Genomic DNA, 19,699 nt, shown 5'->3' with positions numbered 1-19,699 from the left:
AGGGTGTCTAAAAAGCCCCGGGACGGTTGGATATTTCCTCAGGTAAAATATCTTTTAAAAAAGTGAAGGTCATTCCTAAAGTAAAATTCAAGGAGGAATTCAATAGCGGCCTTCATTTTGACATTGAAGTTGACCTTCATGGCTTTTTGAAGGTCAACTTTGTTTTTCAAATGGAAACCCCCTTTTTTACATCTGCAATCAATAGAGCGGAAAATTCTACGTTCAGGTACGTTCACAAGTCATTGGTCAATTGTAACGTGTAAGGACAGTTAGAGGTTATTTGAAATTAACAAAGTTTTCCAAGAGGTCAGTGTAATCCCCGAAGTAAATTTCAACGATAAATTCAATGGTGACCTTAATTTTGACCTTGAAGTTGACCTTTATGGCTTTTTAAAGGTCAACTTTATTTTTTGCAATGGAAACCTCCTTTTTTTACATCTGCAATCGATAGAACAGAAAATTCTACGTTCAGGTACGTACCCAAGTCATACGTCAATTGTAACCTTCAAGGTCAGTTACAGGTTATTTGAAATTAACAAAGCTTTCCAAGAGGTCAGTGCAATTCCTGAAGTAAATGTCAACGAGAAATTCATTGGTGAGCTCTGTATTGATCTTGGTTACAGCGTTTTGAATATTGTAAAATCATAAGGAAATATTTTATTAAAAGTTCCGGTTGTTCTGGTAAGAGTTCTGTTCCTCCCCGAAGAGTTATACAGTCCTATATCGTTTTTCGATACCTAAGTCAATACCTAAGGCGATACCATAAGTCCTATACCGTTTTTCCATGCGAATATTACGAATCGAAACTAAATTTACGTATTACGAGTACATACTTACTATCTTTCACTAAAAGATTATTATGGCGCAAGCTAAACTTTCAGAACGAGAGAGGGTATCTGTACAAATGATGCGTGGTTGGGGAGTTCAAGTTCGATCTTATGATCAAGTTCGTTTGCTTTTTAATCGCACTTTTTGTAATGGAGAAGGGTTAAATCCTGTCTCAAAATCAACAATTGAAAGAACTGTAAGGCGCTTTATGAATCATGGATCTAGCAAGGACCTTCAGAGAACAGGTTGGCCAAAATCTGCAGGATCTGAGGAGATGCAGATGGACATAGCCCAAGTATTTCTTGAAAACCCACACCTTAGTTTACGTCAAGCTAGTGATGAGCGTGACGTTGCTCCTGAGACAATGCGAAATATTTTTAAAAGCATTAATTTCCATCCTTACAAAGTTCATCTGGTACAAGAGCTCAATGAAGACAATCCTATTCGTCGGGTTGAATTTTGAGAAATTATGATGAACACAATTGATAGAGATCCTCTTTTCTTTTACAATACAGTATTTTCAGATGAATCTACTTTCACTTTAAAAGGTGAAGTTAACAGGCAAAATTGTAGATATTGGTCCGACACAAATACTGATTGGACGTTGGAAAGTCACACACAATATCCACAAAAGATTAATGTTTGGGCTGGAATCTTGAATGATACATTGGTAGGCCCTTTCTTCATCGATGATAATCTCAATGCCCGTGCGTATGAAGAGCTTCTCAGAAACCAAATTGTACCAAGAATAAGGGAGATTACAGGCGATAATTTTCAAAATATTTGGTTCCAGCAGGATGGAGCAGCGGCTCCTTACGGTAGGGAGGTTCGAGCATATTTGGATACTCAGTTCCTTCAAAGGTGGATTCGAAGAAGAGGTGAAATCGAGTGGCCTGCTAGATCTCCTGATCTGACGTCCCTCGACTATTTTCTTTGGGGTTATTTAAAGAGCAAAGTATACTCAACACAACCGCAAAGCTTAGACGAATTGCAGAATCGGATTCTGCAATAGGCTACTTTGATTGATAGGGAGATGATTCGTAATGCTGTAACTCATTTTTACAATCGCATAGCTTGTTGTCAAGAAGCTCAAGGTTTTCAGTTCAAAAGCCATGGAGGTCAACTTTAAGGTCAAAGTTAAGGTCACCATTCAATTACTCGTTGAAATTTACTTCAGGAATGACCTTCATTTTTTTGAAAAATATTTTGCTGAGGAAATATCCAACCGTCCCGGGACTTTTTAGACACCCTCTATATATAATATCGCAACCGCTCTCGCTCTTCTCTCCTGAGAAACTGATGGAGCCAGCAGTTCTAAGCAGGCTGAGAACGGGGTGAATGAACGCGAGAGTTTAGTGTATATTTGATCCTAGTACTAAAAATTCAAATATTTATAATAAAATTCCCGAATTATAGAGATAAATCATTTCATTGTTTAACGTGCTAGTGCCTTCTTTAATCGAAACCGGTAGTTAAAATACCTGCGTTTCAGAAAAGTTTTATCAACATTTGCTGATGTATGTTAATTTGGAAGAGTCTTTCTTGTCGTTCCTCAGGTGGCAAATCCGGTTATGATAGGAAATAATTGGTTCTTAAGTAATGGGGTTGCAATAGATTATCTCAATCGCTCTATATTGATCGAGGGTGTACCCGCTCCAAACGCATTGGCATCATTTGATCGGGCCCCGTCTGAAGGGGTCGTGACTTCTATAGAGAATTATATAATCTACGTCCTAATTATTAAAAATGAAACTCTTCACATTAATCCAGTATATTTTGAAAATTCAAATAATATAAATTTTCACCTTTCTCAGAGAGATAGTTGTCAAAACAAATTGTGAATATCGCCACGCAGCGAAGAGTCGTGAATGATTATAATCCTTCATCTTGTGGTAATAACAATTCTGTCGCGCAAAATGCTTTTATTGCCAATGATGATTCGCATTTAAATGTACACAGCACTGGAAATAATAATTAAAGCGAAGTCGATTATGAGTTTTGCTTGTCGATTATATTCTCTGATTTTAAGTATAATGATAAATATACACGTGTTTAGGGAGAGATAAGGATCAATGGAGGTAAGTGTAGAGGTAATATCCCTGACACTACTACAATCTCAGAAAACATTGACACTTCTTCCAATGTTAATGTGAATGAAATCTCACCTTTAGAATTGGTGAGTGGCTATTTGATATTTGAAAACGATTTTGATATTGATGTAAAAGAAGAAATTAAATTTTTTCTGAAATAAATATACCAAATTCGAACAAAGTTCTTTTGGAGTTGAACGCCGCGAGTTTTTTTTAGATGGGATCGGGCAAATTGTAACTTCGCTCACAGAATTAATTGCTGGGAAGCGGACAGCCTTTGTTAATTGTATGTCCAATTTTGAGCAACTATTTTCTCCGAAAACGTGCAGTGCGGTTGTTTACATATATAAAATTAGTGTTGAACCACAGAAAATTGCCGTTAGAAAAACTTATCCTATCCCGTTTGCATACCGCAAAATTGTAAATAAAGAGATTCAAGACATGTAAGAAAATGAAATAATTGAGTTCTGTAAGTCCATATTGTAATCCGTTAAGAATTATAATAGAAAAAAAATAAAACCGTTATAATATGTTTGGATGCACGTTTCGTAAATGGGATCATCAAATCAGATAACGAATCATCGCCGCTTATGAATAAACTTTTAAAAAAATTGTATAGAGTTAATTACTTGTCGACAACCGATCTTGCAAATGGATACTGGTTAATTCCATTGCATCAATATTAATGCAAGCATACTGCCTTTTACGCGGTTCGAAATTATATCAATTCTGCCGCATAACATTTGGTATAAGAAGGGCTCGTTCAGCATTTATTCGGGGTCTTAGTTTAGCCCTAGGAAATAAATTTGATCAGATGCTTAAAATTTATATTGATTATTTGCTGATTGCAACCCCAGGTAGTATTTATGATCATTTTGGTGCTATTTTCTGATTTAAAGAAAATCTGGTGAACTGTATCACATTGGGACACATAATAATATCCAGTGTTTCGTTCAGGTTGCAGACCGATGCTTCAAATTCAGGTATTAGCAGGATTCCTTGTCAGATTAATCAATATATGAATCATAACAAAAGTTAAGTGGTTAGCTGATTCTTAAATGAAGCAAAAATAAACTATTGCATGATGGAAAAAGAACTTCTCGCAATAATTTATTTCATTAGTAAATTACGTGTTAGTTAGTGGGCAATGAGTTTACAATTATAACGTATCAGAAGGAATTAACATTTCTTAAAATGACTCTATGTTTAAATTCGTGGCTGATTAGGTGGAGTATTATTTTGCAACAATACACGTATGAGGTCGAATATTGTTCTGGTCAAGACAATCTAGTAGCTGATTTTTTTTAGTTGCAATCCAAACGGGTTTGAAAAGGTTGAACAAACTGAATTAATACTCAATAATTTATTAATTATTTTGCCTCTCGTCACGAAGGAAATACATTGTTTGACATTAATATTGAGCTAAGAGGTGGAAGATGAATTTAAAAGGCTTTATAAAGGTGAAAAAAATGATATACGTATACAAAATATTTTTTAAAATCTTAATTTGGATAAATTTAAGGACCGTTATCGAGTACATGAAGTCAAGCAGCTATTGATGAGTATTTTTTATTTTTATTCCAAGCGCTCTTGAAATTGTATCCTCTCGCATACTTCAATTCGTTTTATATGTTTGTCTGATATTGACGAAAAGTGTGTCTGGTGTATCGAATTTTATTGAATGAGTGGAATGAGTGAAATAATGAACTTGTTTACATGCTAATAATTAATATGACTCTAACCTAGTTTGCATTGAACCTTCTCCTTCTCTAAATATCTATTATACTGCCGCCCAAACTAAATAGATACATAAGTGACATTTTTATGAAAAATGAGTTTGCGGTACCGCTGGATTCGTAAGAGAAAGCTGCATCTAACTGTGTTAATAAACATTATTAATCATTAATATTTATTGCAAAAAGTCCAACAGAAAAGGATACATAAAGCACTTTTCGTGCCTTAAAAGTTGTACAAGACATGCAATACGTTATCAGCATACACACAAAAAATAATCTAAAGAACTTTGTGTCTTTTTTTAGTTGTAAAAGTAACCGAGTGCGGAGGGAACTTACAAACGAAAAGAATCGAAAAAGATTTCAAACATCGTAATAAGTTAACTTCTACATTCTCATCTGATCAGTAACTTGATTTAGTCTGTGGCTATGATGAAAATCAATATTTGAAAAAATGAAAATCAATATTTTTTTCCTATTGAAAACAAATACGATGCTGTATACGCTGTCATATACAAGATGCATTATTATTAACATTATCTAAATTTGGTAAATTAACAAATTTCTACTAATCGTAAAAGACATCGTAAACAGCATCGTATACTATGCCAAATTACGATTTCGTATACGATGTCACTTGCGACATCGTATAAGATTTCGTATTCGATGTCGCATACGAAATCGTATACATCATCGTATACGAGTTCTGCAGTTTAAACAAGAAAATTCGTAACTACATAGTACCATAGTACGTAACTGCATAGTAAAGGAAGCTGCAGGTAAAAAAATGTTCCTTAAAAATGCTCTATATTTCTGTTACAATCTTGAATACGATAGGAAGTCAATTAAAATTCACAACCTTTCGCATTCAAGGAAATGAAAATTCATAATGTGAAAAGCATTTAACTTGTCAACAGAATTAAAAAAAAGTAACAGAAAATGGGCTCGGAAGTAACTAATAATTTATCATATTCTCTCAAATTTCTCTCAGAATTGAGAACTTGAAGATCAGCATTTTAATTAAATGTGTATGAAAATCCAATGAGCATTCTTCAATGAAAGAAATAATTTTTACAATTATTGTTACACAGTAATCTGCATTTCTATGCTTTTTCTATGCATTTCTATGCTTCACAATTTGCACACACTGTCACTTGTACATATGAGCGAAGTATTTTGAGGCAGTATTGGAGAAAAAATAATTGTGTGCTTTTTCGTTGCCTTCTTGATTTTTTCTTCAAGAAATTTGTGATTGTAAATTGTTCAATTGATCTTCTATATGACAAATTACACGTAACGCGACTGCCACTTAATCCATAGAAAAATGATTATTATTTCTCAGAAACTATTTAATGAAAGTCGCAGGCATCTGCATATATTTTTCTCGCTCTCCACGATACATCGAGTAGTCACTTAAAATTTTAGCGAATATTTTTTCCGTGCAGGATGAAGTCAATAAAAAATGAGAAAAGTTATTTTTCAGTTTCTTGATTCATTATTACATTTACCTTTCTTCACAATGGAATCTCCCTTTCCTACCAAGAAACAAAGGTTAAACACTCTGGTCGTATAAGGGCCACGATTTCGTGGAAATATTTTCAGATGAGGTGACCTCATCACTAAAATCAGTAGAATCAAAAGATGCTTTATGGGAAAAGGAGACAGAGACACTGATCGAATCTTGCCCTAAATTTCCATGCAGATATTCTCCAAGCGGGTGGTAAGAGCCAGATGAAGAAGTTGGCGAACCAGGTCGATGTTTTCGAGGTGACGATTATCTTATGGGAGAAGGAACTCTATTAGTTGGTGACGGATCTCTTGTAATTATATTTGCTGATTGTCTTAAAAGTCTTTCTTGTCTTACAAATGAGTTTCTTCCGCGTTCTAGTTTTTTTGAATAAAGTCCTGCTTGTCTGAATTGTCTGGGAAGACGTTCTGATGTAATGGATCTGTCTGACTCTGGACTGCCTTCTGTTATTAGAATGCAAAAAAACGTGATATTAAAGAATTATTTATGACGACTAAATATTAGACACTTCTATCCTCTATTTCTCTGCCTTTAAATAGAAAGAATTCCCCTTTTACGCCCGGAATCCACCTCCCGAGCTAGTGAAGCTGTCCAAACGCCCAAGGATGCACTTACGATTCTGGACTTCATTATTTCCAAATACCTAATGGAAGTTGATGCAACAGATAGTACCTACTAAGACGTAATTAATAATTGAGGAATCAATTTTAACCTCAGTTGGCAATGCATATACCCACCGGCCATCGATATCCATTTATTATCGGCAGGCAATAAAGTGGGTTACTGCATTACCGACTAAATTAGCGTGTCGGAAAATTATCAACAGCATGTAACTTAAGACGGATCAGAAGCTCATTCGGTTAGTAGGTGTCCCTTCCCCGGGTAGAAAAGCTTTAATTTCGATTTTTAAATAATTTGTTCAATTTGAAAACACAGAAACCGTTAATATTAGAAATGTTTCGAATTAGAAGCATTTCTAGACTAATGCTAGAATTTATTATTTATTTGTTAATAGTTTTATAATGATAATATATAAAGCGTTTTTGATATATAAAAACGTGAAATTATTTGGTGTATACTTGTGATTAATTTAAAAAGTACAGATAAACAGAAATTAAAACATTAGGAATTGCACAAATTGAAATTTGAGGTCTTAGAAATTAAGCTACTGAATTGACTATTATTTTTGTTGATACTGTTATTCTTTTTACCAATGAAATTGAAGAAAGCAGCAAGGGCAAAGAGAAGAGCCACAAAAAAAAGCTTTATTTTCTTCTGACAGATGCAGATGCAACTTATTCTTTCTGAGTTTCTTAAGAATAGGCTACATTTTTTAGAAAATTCCCTCGTTATCTCTCTCGCAATTAAATTTGATTAATTTTTTCTTTACAAGCTACTTTTCTTAATCTTAACATGAAGCTGTCATACTTTACAAACACGTTTTCTATTTGTACAAGTTTATTGACTCGTTAAAATACTACCGAGACTGCGTTTTTTTTCTTTCCATAACACTAACTGTAGAAAAATGGGTTTGCATGTATTAAAAAAAAATAGCTATCACTAATCTTGATATATATTAAGATGAGCGATATAAATTCGCCGCAAAGTAAAAAAAAGTGGAACAAGGTCCTAAGAGCGATATAAATTCGCCCCAAAGTAAAAAAATGTGGAACAAGGTCCTAAATGCCATTAGAAAGACGCAATGCAATCACTTAATCCATTGGAAATTGAGAAAATGCGTTATAATCGAATTTAAAAAATGCACGCTATAATTTTGTTCCTACCCGATTATAAAGCTTTTAAAACCACATTTTATTTTACGACTTTATTTATCAGCCATGACGAAATTAATTTCGAAATTGCAGTTATTATGAGAAGAAGAGTTGAAAACATGATTTTTTAAATGCAAAAGAAGGAAAACCCGAGGAGGAAGCGACTTTGGTATCACGCTCGACTACTCGATTATCCAAAATAATAAATTCTTATAATCCACATAATCCAACGTAATCCCGAATAATTCAAGTAATTAGGAATAATTGACTTGAAAATCGAAGTAATCCACTTATAATTCGAAGTAATTCATTTTTGTAATTTAGAGTAATCCTTTTGTCATCCAAAGTAATGCACTTGTAATGCACTTCAAATCCAGAGTAATCCATTCGTTTTCTAGATAATTGTGACAACTGCTAGTAATTTAATTAATCCCATTGTCATCCTATTCTCATTTGGATTAATTCAATTTTGGCCGCATATAGTTTGCAACAAATATGTCTAATTATTATTAAGTTTTATTAATATTAATTTTTTTATTCTTCAGCACGATCAAATATATTTTTTTATACCTTTTTATGGCGTTTTATTCAAGCTTGACAAATCTGTAATTTATTTGTCTACTGTTCACAAGATTTTTTCACCGACTAGAACAAAACTTTTACTTTGATCCAATCTCTTAATGTGACCACACGTTGTTCTCATCCCTTTTTCTTTCTGCTATTCACTTCCCCAGATAACAATGCGCGCACACAATGATAGCGTAATGACTCGCACGCGTGCGGATTGTCCCGCACGCCGCGCCATCACCCGAGCAGACCCTCGTGTGTGCTGTTATTAGTCCTAAACGGGTTCTATTCGGCGACCGAAAACAGAAATCAAATATTATCGGAGTCCGAAATTAGTTTCTAACTGGTCTCTAACCACCTTCTAAAAGAAACTTTACACTCGTGTGCTGTAGCCGATCGAAACCGGTTTCTATCCGGCGATTGAAAACAGAAATCAAATATTGTCAGACCGCAATAAGTTTCTCAATGGTCTCTAACTGGTTTGTAAAAGGCACTTGACACTCGTGTATGTTGTAACCGGTCGTAATCACGTTCTATCCGGCAATTGAAAACAGGAATCAAATATTGACGAAGATCAAAGTTAGTTTCAAACTGTTCTCTAACCGGCTTCTAAAAGACACTTGGCACTCGTGTGTTCTCTAACCGTTCCTAATTGAAGTCAATCCAGAATTTTTAAATAGAACTTAAATATTCTCAAAGACCAAAATTAGTTTCAAACTGGTCTCTAATCGGCTTATAAACACCACTTAACACTCGTGTGTACTGTAGTCGGTCCAAACTGAGTTCTGTCCGGCGATCGAAAACAGAAATAAAATATTAGCAAAGGCTAAAGTTAGTTTTCAACTGGCCACTAACCGGCTACTGAAAGGCATTTGACATTCATGTTCTCTAACCGTTTTTAACCATGTTCTATATCTGGTGATCGAAAACAGAAATCAAATATTTGCGAAGACCGATGTATGATTATAACTGTTCCCTAAACGGCTTCTATAAGGTACTTGACACTGTTGTTTTCTCTAACCGTTCCTAACCGGGTACTATTTGACGATCGAAAACAGAAATCAAATATTGTCAAAGACCGAAATTAGTTTCTAACTGGTTCCTAACCAGCTTCTAGAAAGCAATTGACACTGGTGCATTCTATAACCGTTCCTAACTGGGTCCTATTTGGAATTTGGGAACGGAAATTAAATATTGTCAGACCTAAAATAGTTTCTAACTGGTCTCTACCGGGCTTTATCTGATGATCGAAAACAGAAATGAAATACTATCAAAGACCGATGCTATTTTCTATCTAGCTTCGGACTGGTTCGCAAAAGGCACTAGGCACTGGCGTGTGCTCTAACCAGTCCTAACCGGGTACTATCCGACGATTGGAAACAGAAATCAAATATTGTTAAAGACAAAGTAGGTTTCTAACTGGTCTTTATGTGGTTCGTAAAAGGTACCTGACATTGGTGTGTGCTCTAACAGGTTCTAACTTGGGTTCTATCTGGAAATCGAACACAAATAAAATATTGTCGAAAACCGAAGTTAGAAATTAACTGGTCTCTAACCGGCTTCTAAAAGGCACTTGAAACTCAGTGCTCTAACCGGTCCTAATCGGGTACTATCCGGCGATCGCAAAAAAGCCGTTTTTTTTCTTTTACAATTGTGACGTTTATAGCATTCAAAATTATTAATTTAATTATTTAACTTTAACAACACAAGAACAGAAATGACAATTGTCATAAAAACAAGAAAAGCACCAATTATGTCGCCAACTTGCACAACAAATAAATTAAGCATTTTTACAATAGCAAGGTGTCTTCAGAATTTCTTCTGGAAAACAGACTTCAGTTACATTCATAAATATTTCTCCATGTTGAGAAAATATTGACGCATACCAACCATACTTGATCATTTCTGAAAAAATTAAGGAAGAGAGCTGATGATGAACGATTGATTTAATTTTAATACAATCTTCACGAGAACTAATTTCCCAATTTACTTCAATTAATTGCGAAGAATTATGTATTTTTTTAATTTAAATTTTTTCTGGTCTGTAAAGGTAAACATGACAAGATTGTACCAATAGAGAACACTTTAGAGTTATTACTTTAACAGTGCAAGTAGGCATTTTCTCATCAGTTTGAAAAAGTTCATCATACATTTCGAACCTCGTTTGTCCCCTCCAAGACTCGATAAAAAGAATAAAGTTTTCTTTGCCTACTTAAGATTGTACGAATTCTGTGAGGAAATTAGAATATGAAGACGTAGTCAGTTTTCCGGGATTTGAAGATGTGACAGCAATATTCTTATACAGTCTAAGTCCGATAACTTTCTAACTTCGGGGCTGTAGGGGCGAGAAATTGCAGGAATGGCGGTCCTATCGGATGCCCCCCCTAGTAGCACGGTATTAGGTGTGCGCATGCGTAAATCATGTGCGCAAATCATGAGAAAAATAGCAGACGTAGTGGGAGAACTTTCGTCACTCTTCTACATAATTGATTGTTAACGCTGATTTGGACCAAGATGAATCCTTACTTCTAATACAGCTCACCCCTACTGGAATCTGAGAAGGAATTTCGTGCATAAATACAGCAGATTTGGAGATAGAAATCAGTTTTTAGTCTCGTTGAGTTGATTCAACTTCAGTCTCAGTTATCAGTCCCGTTTAGTTGATTCTACTTCAGTCTCAACGCACCATCAGATCGTTGAAAAATAACTTCTGTGCGGAAAACCCAAATCAAGGAACACCTGCCAAAAATGCACACCGAATGCCAGATACATTGATCTGGCCACCTCAGCCTGCAGACCCATATTCTCCACTATCCACCCTCTGTGATTCTCCATACAGGGTAGTAACAATAGAAGGAAGAGGTACCTTCGCTTTAAGGAATGAGAGGGTCACATTTATCTACTCACTACAGAAAAAATCTGTAAGTAAGCCATTATTATTTGAAACCTCTACAATGATCTTTCTTATCCAAGAATATTTAATTAAGTGATTATCCCTATTTAAGGTGGACCAAAAATCGAATATGAAGAGTTAATCCGGAGGCTTATGAGGAAAACAGTACCCAGCTGCACTATCACATTTTTCAAAATTGATCTCTCCAATTTAAATTTTGTTATAATTACTTAAAGAAATATTAATTATTCTGTGAAACTTAAATTCTTATGTGGTTAATTTATTTTAAACAGTTAGAAGTTATCCTCATTCCAGTTTTCTAGTTTATTTAAAATTAGATTCTAAAACGAGGAACCATTTTTAAATTAAATAAAACATAAGGTAAGTCAAACTTTTTGGAACGTAACAAAGTTATCAGTTAACTATTCCATGTTTTGAAAAATTTATCTTTTCTAGTTAAAAATTCCACTGTTATGTTAAAAATGTATCCTTTTTAGTCGAAAATTCAACTTTGTTAAAAAAACACATATATTTTGTTGATAATTTGTCTTTTACGGTAGAAAATTAATTAATCTAACGACAATGTTGTCAGAAGGAATTATTACTGTATAAAATTTTTCATTATTACAAAAAAATGAATGAAACAACAACAAAAACCCTACGCGTGAAAAAAAAGTCACGAAAAACCTGCATGAATTTTGATATTTTATTTGTTTATGTTAAAGGTAATTAATGTTGAGAAATTTCAAAAATAGAGACAAGTACGAATAGGAAAATATTATAGTTTAGTTAGCTTGGTTTAGTTTATATGCAGGCAAAGAGCTCCGATAGGGTCCCTTGACGGTCAATCATAGGTTCCAGGAAACGCTTTATCATACCTACCGCATTTACTGTACTCTATCATGGGGTTGTACCTCCTCTTGTGAATGTGATAGTTTAGGTTCTTGTGCCGCCTAAGCACCTTAACCACTGTGGCCTTCGGCGATGATTCTTTCCCGTTACGGTCCTGTCTCCCGTCGAAAAGAGATTAATTTTAACGTCCGGATCGGGAACCCAATTAATAGACCACTCGATTAACACCGCGACTTGCTACCGTTACCGGCCCGAGAAAAGTATAGTCTCGTGAGCGAACTGAACTCCGAGATAGTATACGACGACTTGCGTGTTAAGAATTTGTCTCTTAACGTTTAGCGGAATCCGGATCTCGACGTACGGACGGGCGAGATTTTGACGTATATGCTGGTCTCTGTGCCAGGTCGTTCAACAAACTGCGCGAATTAATGCTCGTCCGATGCACGTTTATAGTTCATAATTCGGGGGGAATCTAGGCAGGAATATTTGCAAAACTGCAGAATTTTTGGTTGGGAAGGATGTGCTGTATTTTTCTTAGCTTGCATTTTTGTGTGTGAGAATTTGTTATTGCCAAATGCCTTGCTTAGGTATTGTAATTACGAGGCAGAAGACTCGTCAGCACTTTATATGAGTAAAGTGCTTTGAGCTCTTTTTTGTATTTCAAAAGAACAATTTTGAATTTCAATTTGCATCGAAATCGATGCAAGTGGGAATTTTCAACTCAATATTGGGTATTTATTACTTCCGACCCTTGACTGATCGAACTGGGCATTTGACATTTGCTCTTTTGCTGCGTAAACGCATGGTATTGTTTTGAATCTCGCCACGTGCTCAGGCTGTCAGCCTGTACAGCAGGCAATGTATGTTTTTGAAGGTCAGACTTATGTAGAAAGAGGGTGGGAAGGCGGAGAGAAGAATATAGTAAAGTGGTTCAGGTACAATGAACTATAGTCGTGATCATCGTACGTAGCTTGGTTGCATGTAAGAATATGTGGAGGAAGGAAAGGAGGCAAGGCCGCGTGTGAAGCTTAAAGGATAGCGCTACGTTTAAGCATAGGCGAGAAAGAGAGAGTAAGCGTGGCGCACTCGCGTATGTGGGTATGTTGACCGTGGTCGTGATTTCCTTCCTTCTGGCTGTACATAATTCACCCTTATATAATTCGTCTATTCGCAATAGTAGAATTATGGTTATGAAAAATAAGAAAGTATCATTTCTTCGGGAAACGATTTTAATTTAGAATTATTTTATACATCGTTAATTTCCTCATTCGTAAGTTGGCTCGTTCTAGCCTAGTGTTTGGTATGCAGAGTCAGAAATACCTCTAGGATTACAAGCGAGCATATTAGCTTTGCAACTTGCATAGAGTTTTAAACCAATGTGTTTCGAAATAATATTTCAAAACACATTAATTCAAAAAGAATTTTAATGTGACATTCGCTCATAACACTAGGATTAACCGTAATAAGATATATTTGTGGTCCGATAAAGACGGCTCATCGGAGACACTCCAACCCACTATACTGCTCATCAGTTTTTTATAATTTAGTGTCAAATCGAGAACCTCACTCCTGTTTTTATTCTGGAATTTCGGAGTATCGCCACTATTTAGAATTATCCAACTCAGTGTCCGCTAGGTGTTAAAATAAATCTATTCATTTGCCGTTAATGTTTGTGCTCCCCCATACTGTATGGTGATAGTTTGCTTCACAGTGCAACAGCAGAGGAATTCTGTTCTCCTGGCAGTGCTGAATTAGAGCCTCCATCTCTCTAGGAGGTGGGAGCCTCTCAGCATCGCCCGGGAAAAAAGTCGAGGAGATATACAACTCTAGGCACCTTAGCGGCTATGCATGGCCTTAGTGCTTTTTTACGTGGTTCCTTATAAAGACAGGCACACCTTTCCAAGGCACTAATGCTTTCCCTGTATAACCAGGGACCGCGGAATAGGACAGTTATATCCGCACCACTGATATGCACCTGGTTAGAACCGCCGAAGCGCCTTTTCTGCGGTCCAAATTAATTTTCATCATTAAGATTCCCGTCTCAATGATTGATAGCCTCAGCGGACCAAACGAACGAAAAGGATTACGCTACAGCGTACTCTTATACTGTTTACATAGTATTCCTTCTGTATCATGCAAAAAAACTCCAAAAAAGCAGCAAGATGGACATTTAACATGTTGCAATTCTGACTCTGCGCTAAATTCTTCATTAGAATGTCACGGAGTAATTGCAATCATTTTTTTTGCAGTGTTACAAATTTAAAAAAATGCCATAACTCCTGTTGAAGGCGACTTCAAGCGAATTCGTAGTCGCTTAAGTAGTATCTTGCTACTGAAAGAAGATGCGCTTAAAGTCTCCTGCAACTTATGTTAATGACAGGTATTGTATTTTTATATTTTTAAAAGTTACGAAAAAAGCTATTGCAATTATTCCGCGACCTTCTCATGGAAAACTTAACGAAATATTCGATTTGCCATCATTTAAAGGTTAATCTTACTGTGTTTTTTAAGTTTTTGTTGAATGATACGGAAGAGGTACTATGTGGATACTATAAGGGTACGCTGTAACCTATACTTTCCGTTAATTCTTTCCACCAGTGTGTACGCTCTTGGTCCTTGTCCGAAGCCCAAATGGCCCACCCGAAAGATAGGGCCGATAATTGTGAGCCGCAAAAGCGGCTTTCATGATCAAAGAAAAAATGTGTGCTTATGGCACTCGCCAAATTTAGATGCGCTTTCTCCCAAAAACGATTATTCGAAATCCTAATATAAAAAATGACCTGTCCTGGCGGACCAAATGAACACAAGCATTACTCTGCAGCCTACCCATAAAGTAACTCTAAAGAAACTTTAAAGTATTTCTCGCATTATAATTAATGAAAGAAGCAAAACTCATGTTTTAGTCGTTGCAATTTTAATTTGCATTCAATTTACGGAAGAAGATAATGCCGTAATAGCAATAGGTTTATTTTTCAGCGTTAGAAATTTAAAAAAATAGTGCTTAATTTTTTTCAAATTTCTAACACTGAAAGATAAACCTATTGCAATGACGGCGTTATCTTCTAATGTAAATTTCAACCGACAATTATAATAGTAACAGTTTAAATATTTATTTTTTCCATTATAAAGTTCAATACGAGCTTACTTTAAGGTTACTTTAGGGTCACTTTATGGTCACTCTGTAGCCTGACGCTTTCGTTCATTCGGACCGCCAGGGCGGTGAATCATTTTTCGATTTAGAGGGCTCTTTTTTGGCCTAAAATAACCGGAAATTTTTTATATGGCTATATGCCGCTATACGTAACACTATACCGGCCATGAGGGCACTTGTCTCAGAGACGCCTATAATTATTCTTATTGCAATGTTGTCAGAAAAAATTATTACTGTATGAAGATTTTTCATCAACACTAAAAAAATTAATGAAATCTGAACCAAAACACTACGTGTGAACAAAAACCTACGCTATGAGTATGCCGATCATAACTGAGTTTTGAGATTTTAAAAATACAGTTTGAAATATTTCTAGACCCTGAAAGAGTTTTAGCGGTGGTGGAATTTGCGCTTACTGTTTTTTCGGAAAAAATCCGGTAACTGCTAAAATATGAGAGTAGAGCGGTTTAGCGGTGTACTACCAAAAATGCACTGTCTGTAAATGTCGCATCTCTCTTTGCGGGCATTTTAAATGAGAATAAAAAATGCAATTTGTGCGTTTTTTTTCTGTAATTGTTTATTGAAATGTCTTACTTGGTATCGGAATTGGAAAATTGTGGTAAGTAGTAAAAGGATGTCGTTGTGAACTTGCTGATAATTATAGTCCCAGATAACAATGCGTGATGCAGCACGCAGGCCGCACGGCGTGAGAGCACGACATGTTTGCGGGAGTACCGACACAGTGCCCGCACACGGCTGTAACTTTCATTAATGACCACAGTTATGATTCTGCAAGAGGAAAGTAACACTTAAATGTTATATATCACGTTAAAATATATTCTTGTATAGAACAGATATTATGATCAATATATTTAAATTTGTTTCAAAATATGTAAAAACTTTTAAAATCCATACAAGAAATAGAAAACCCCATTACGCGAGGTAGTCCTTTTTTTAAACGTGCCATGAATGTTTAAAATGTAAGAAACCTAAATGCTTAAAAGTTTTCTTTTAAAGATTATATAACTTGTTTAATTTATTTTGATGCAGTATCAAGAAGTCGAAATTTCGAGGTATAATTATTTTTACATTCTTTTGCATTATCTAGAAAAAATTGCTTTAAAAATATCTTCTATAGCTTACTCTACAACTTTGCCGTTGAAAAAATCGCACGTCCATTTAAGTTGTACGTGCGCATGGCTTCTTAGATGAGCGGATCACTGCAAGCATCTTTGCTGCAAATCCTGTGAGTGCTTTGAGTGTTTATGTTTCGTGCCAGTTCGTACAGCAGCCAACTGCGGTTATATTTCGGGTTATTGTTTACGCTTTCATTGAAGCAGCTAGATATCATCCAGAAAAAGTGTTCCTGTAGTAAGCATGTAATTAGATGCAATATTTGTCTCTATATATCGCTAACATGCCATGCGACGCATATGCGACTCAATTGTGGACACATCTGTCGCTAACCTTGCCCTCACGACGTGCGGATTAATCTTCACGTCGCGCCCGCACCAAGCGGGCTGCATGCGGACATTTTGCTATTTGGGATCGTATAAACAGTGGCAGATTGGGTACTCAGGAATGCGACCTGGGGCCCAACGCCAGGGATGTACAGTTACGCGTTATTCGAGATTTTTTTACATAAAATACCTAAGTCAAGTATTTTACATAAAAAACAGGTAAAAATACTAGTAAATTATGTTCAAAGATGGCGGACCTGTAGAACTGTGCATAACCTAACTTTTTTGAATTCCAAGCAGGCATTCGCAGGATTTTTTTTCCAATGCCAATATTTTTAATTTAAAAATAATAATGTCAATTAAACTGAAACAGAGCAAATACTTCGGGCTTAGATAAATTCCATGGGATGAGATTAATTTTAAATGTATACAAGTAAATAAAAGTAATAAAAATCATACACAGGTATTTAAATAATTTTGAAATATTTTTACATTTTTTCAGTTCAATATTTGTAATTGATATATATATATATATTAGGCTGGGGCGAAAAACCAACATTGTGCGTCCAGGAAACGCCTGGGTGCGGAAAAGTGTCCCAGTCCAATCCTAAACTCAGCGCACTTTGAAATTTTGAAATTGGATAATATCTTCAGTCTGTTCTTTGAGGGTGAAATCTGTAAATTTCACTAAAAAGCACTAAAATTTAAGGTTTTGCAAAAATGGGCTTAAAGTCGATACCGATGCCTTCCAAGGGTGACTTTACGATGAAAAGTCATCAGAGGGTGCTTAGAGGTCCGTACCGAATCGCCAAAGTCACCCCATGCCAATCCTCATGGAGGGGTAAATAGCTCAAAATTGCATATTTTCGAGTAAAACGCTTAAATACTTGTGCAGCTCCTCCTCACTGAGTTCTACTACTTCGAGTGACCCAGAGCCCACCACGTGGAGGTGGCTGCACATCGGGCTCCACCCACGCTCTACCCAACCAACCAACCATATGTAGAACGTGCTTATTTAAGTCTTAGAGTCTTTTAGGCTCGATGGTGTAACGACATGGCGTACGCATTTAGAACCTGGTTCGGCCACCAAAGATATGTGTTCCTCGTTAATAAATCTGGAGGCTGTCAATGTTTCGTCTCTCCGGCTATCAAAGTATAAGCCACGAATAGAATCCTCATGGCGTGATTCCTCCTTCAACTTAGAGCCTGTTTTAATTTTCTCGCGCCTCATCTTACTTTTATATATGACTAGACACTCAGGTACTTTTTGAGAAATATCCAGGGAGATCATACCTGCTCGATTGGCAGCGAGGAGTACAGACGAGCTTAAATGTGCCGCAGCCCGTTGACTTATACCATATCTTTGAGCAACTACTGTTCCTTCAGATAAGACAATCCTGGCCTGCGATGATTTTCTCTGCAAAGTCTGCGTGGTATGTCGTGAAAATCGTCATCATCGGTAGAAGCATCAACCTTTACCTTAATTTCAGGAGGAGGATTATCACCTTCACCTTCCTTAAAGAAGGAATCTAAATCTATATCCATATCAATCGTAGAGGAAGATGTGGAGGCCGATGCAGTAGGAACGCTTTCCCCACCCTCTTCCTGTTCAAGTCTGCCTCTTTTTGCATTACATTCTGCTCTCTTGTGTATTCTTTTTGTTTTAGAGACATCTACGATGACGATTCCCATGAGTCTTTTACCTCTTTGGTCAAGATAGAAGGCATGCTCTACGGCTGGAACCTTCTTTTCCTTGGGACAGGAACACCTAGACAAGTCAACGCACTTACAAGCGGCTATGTTAAATAATTCAGAGCAGTACTCTTTGAAGGCGGCGATTTTCTCATCCTTATTACTTTGAGAAGTTGTTTTACTCTTCAATGAATTTTTCAACGTAGCGTATTTTTTATGAAGATTTGTGAGACATTCCTTAATGCGTTAATCTGAGACCGTTGGGATAGAAGCAGATTCCCAAATAATTATTAGTTTGGAACGGACTTCGTCGGCAATGTCTCCGAACGAAGGCTCCATGTCTTTTTCTGAAAGACAGCCCTTTTGCCTTCGAACCTCCTGACAACATCGCAGAACGTCAGCCCTCGTTGGCAAAATGTTCGGACCAAAATCTTTTGGAGGACCAAATATAGGGCACTGCACAAATTGCGAATTTTGACATGCTGTGGCATACAAACCAAAGAGGGGAGTGCAGGCAGAACCAGAATCTCTACCACCAAAAGAACCAACGACGAAACAGTGAGAAGAAGAAACTATAACGACAACGTCAACTAGCACCTGCGAGTGGACGCTCATTAGGCGTGAGCCGACAGTACGAGCCATTGACAGCTTCTGACAAGTCTCGACAACACTCGACCAGAGTGAGGGGGAGGGGAAAAGGTGACCGACGGCCAGGGGGGTCCAGCTTCAGGGTAGAGGTGGCACAGACGCTCGTGTGCTCGTAGACAGACATGACCCAGGGACCGCACAATTATTTAAGCGTTTTACTCGAAAATACGCAATTTTGAGCCATTTCCCCCTCCATGAGGATTGGCATGGGGTGACTTTGGCGACTCGATACGGACCTTTAAGTACCCTCTGATGACTTTTCATCGTAAAGTCACCCTTGGAAGGCATCCGTATCGATTTTAAGCCCATTTTTGCAAAACCTTAAATTTGAGTGTTTTTTAGTGAAATTTCGAGATTTCACCATCAAAGAACAGACTGAAGATATTATCCGATTTCAAAGTGTGCTGAGTTTCGGATTGGACTGGGCCACTTTTCCGCACCCAGGCGTTTCCTGGACGCACAATGTTGATTTTTCGCCCCAGCCT

Source organism: Belonocnema kinseyi, chromosome 1 (genome assembly GCF_010883055.1).
Source record: "Belonocnema kinseyi isolate 2016_QV_RU_SX_M_011 chromosome 1, B_treatae_v1, whole genome shotgun sequence".
NCBI classification, from domain to species: Eukaryota; Metazoa; Arthropoda; class Insecta; order Hymenoptera; family Cynipidae; genus Belonocnema; species Belonocnema kinseyi.
Note: the sequence above shows the minus strand (reverse complement) of the source record.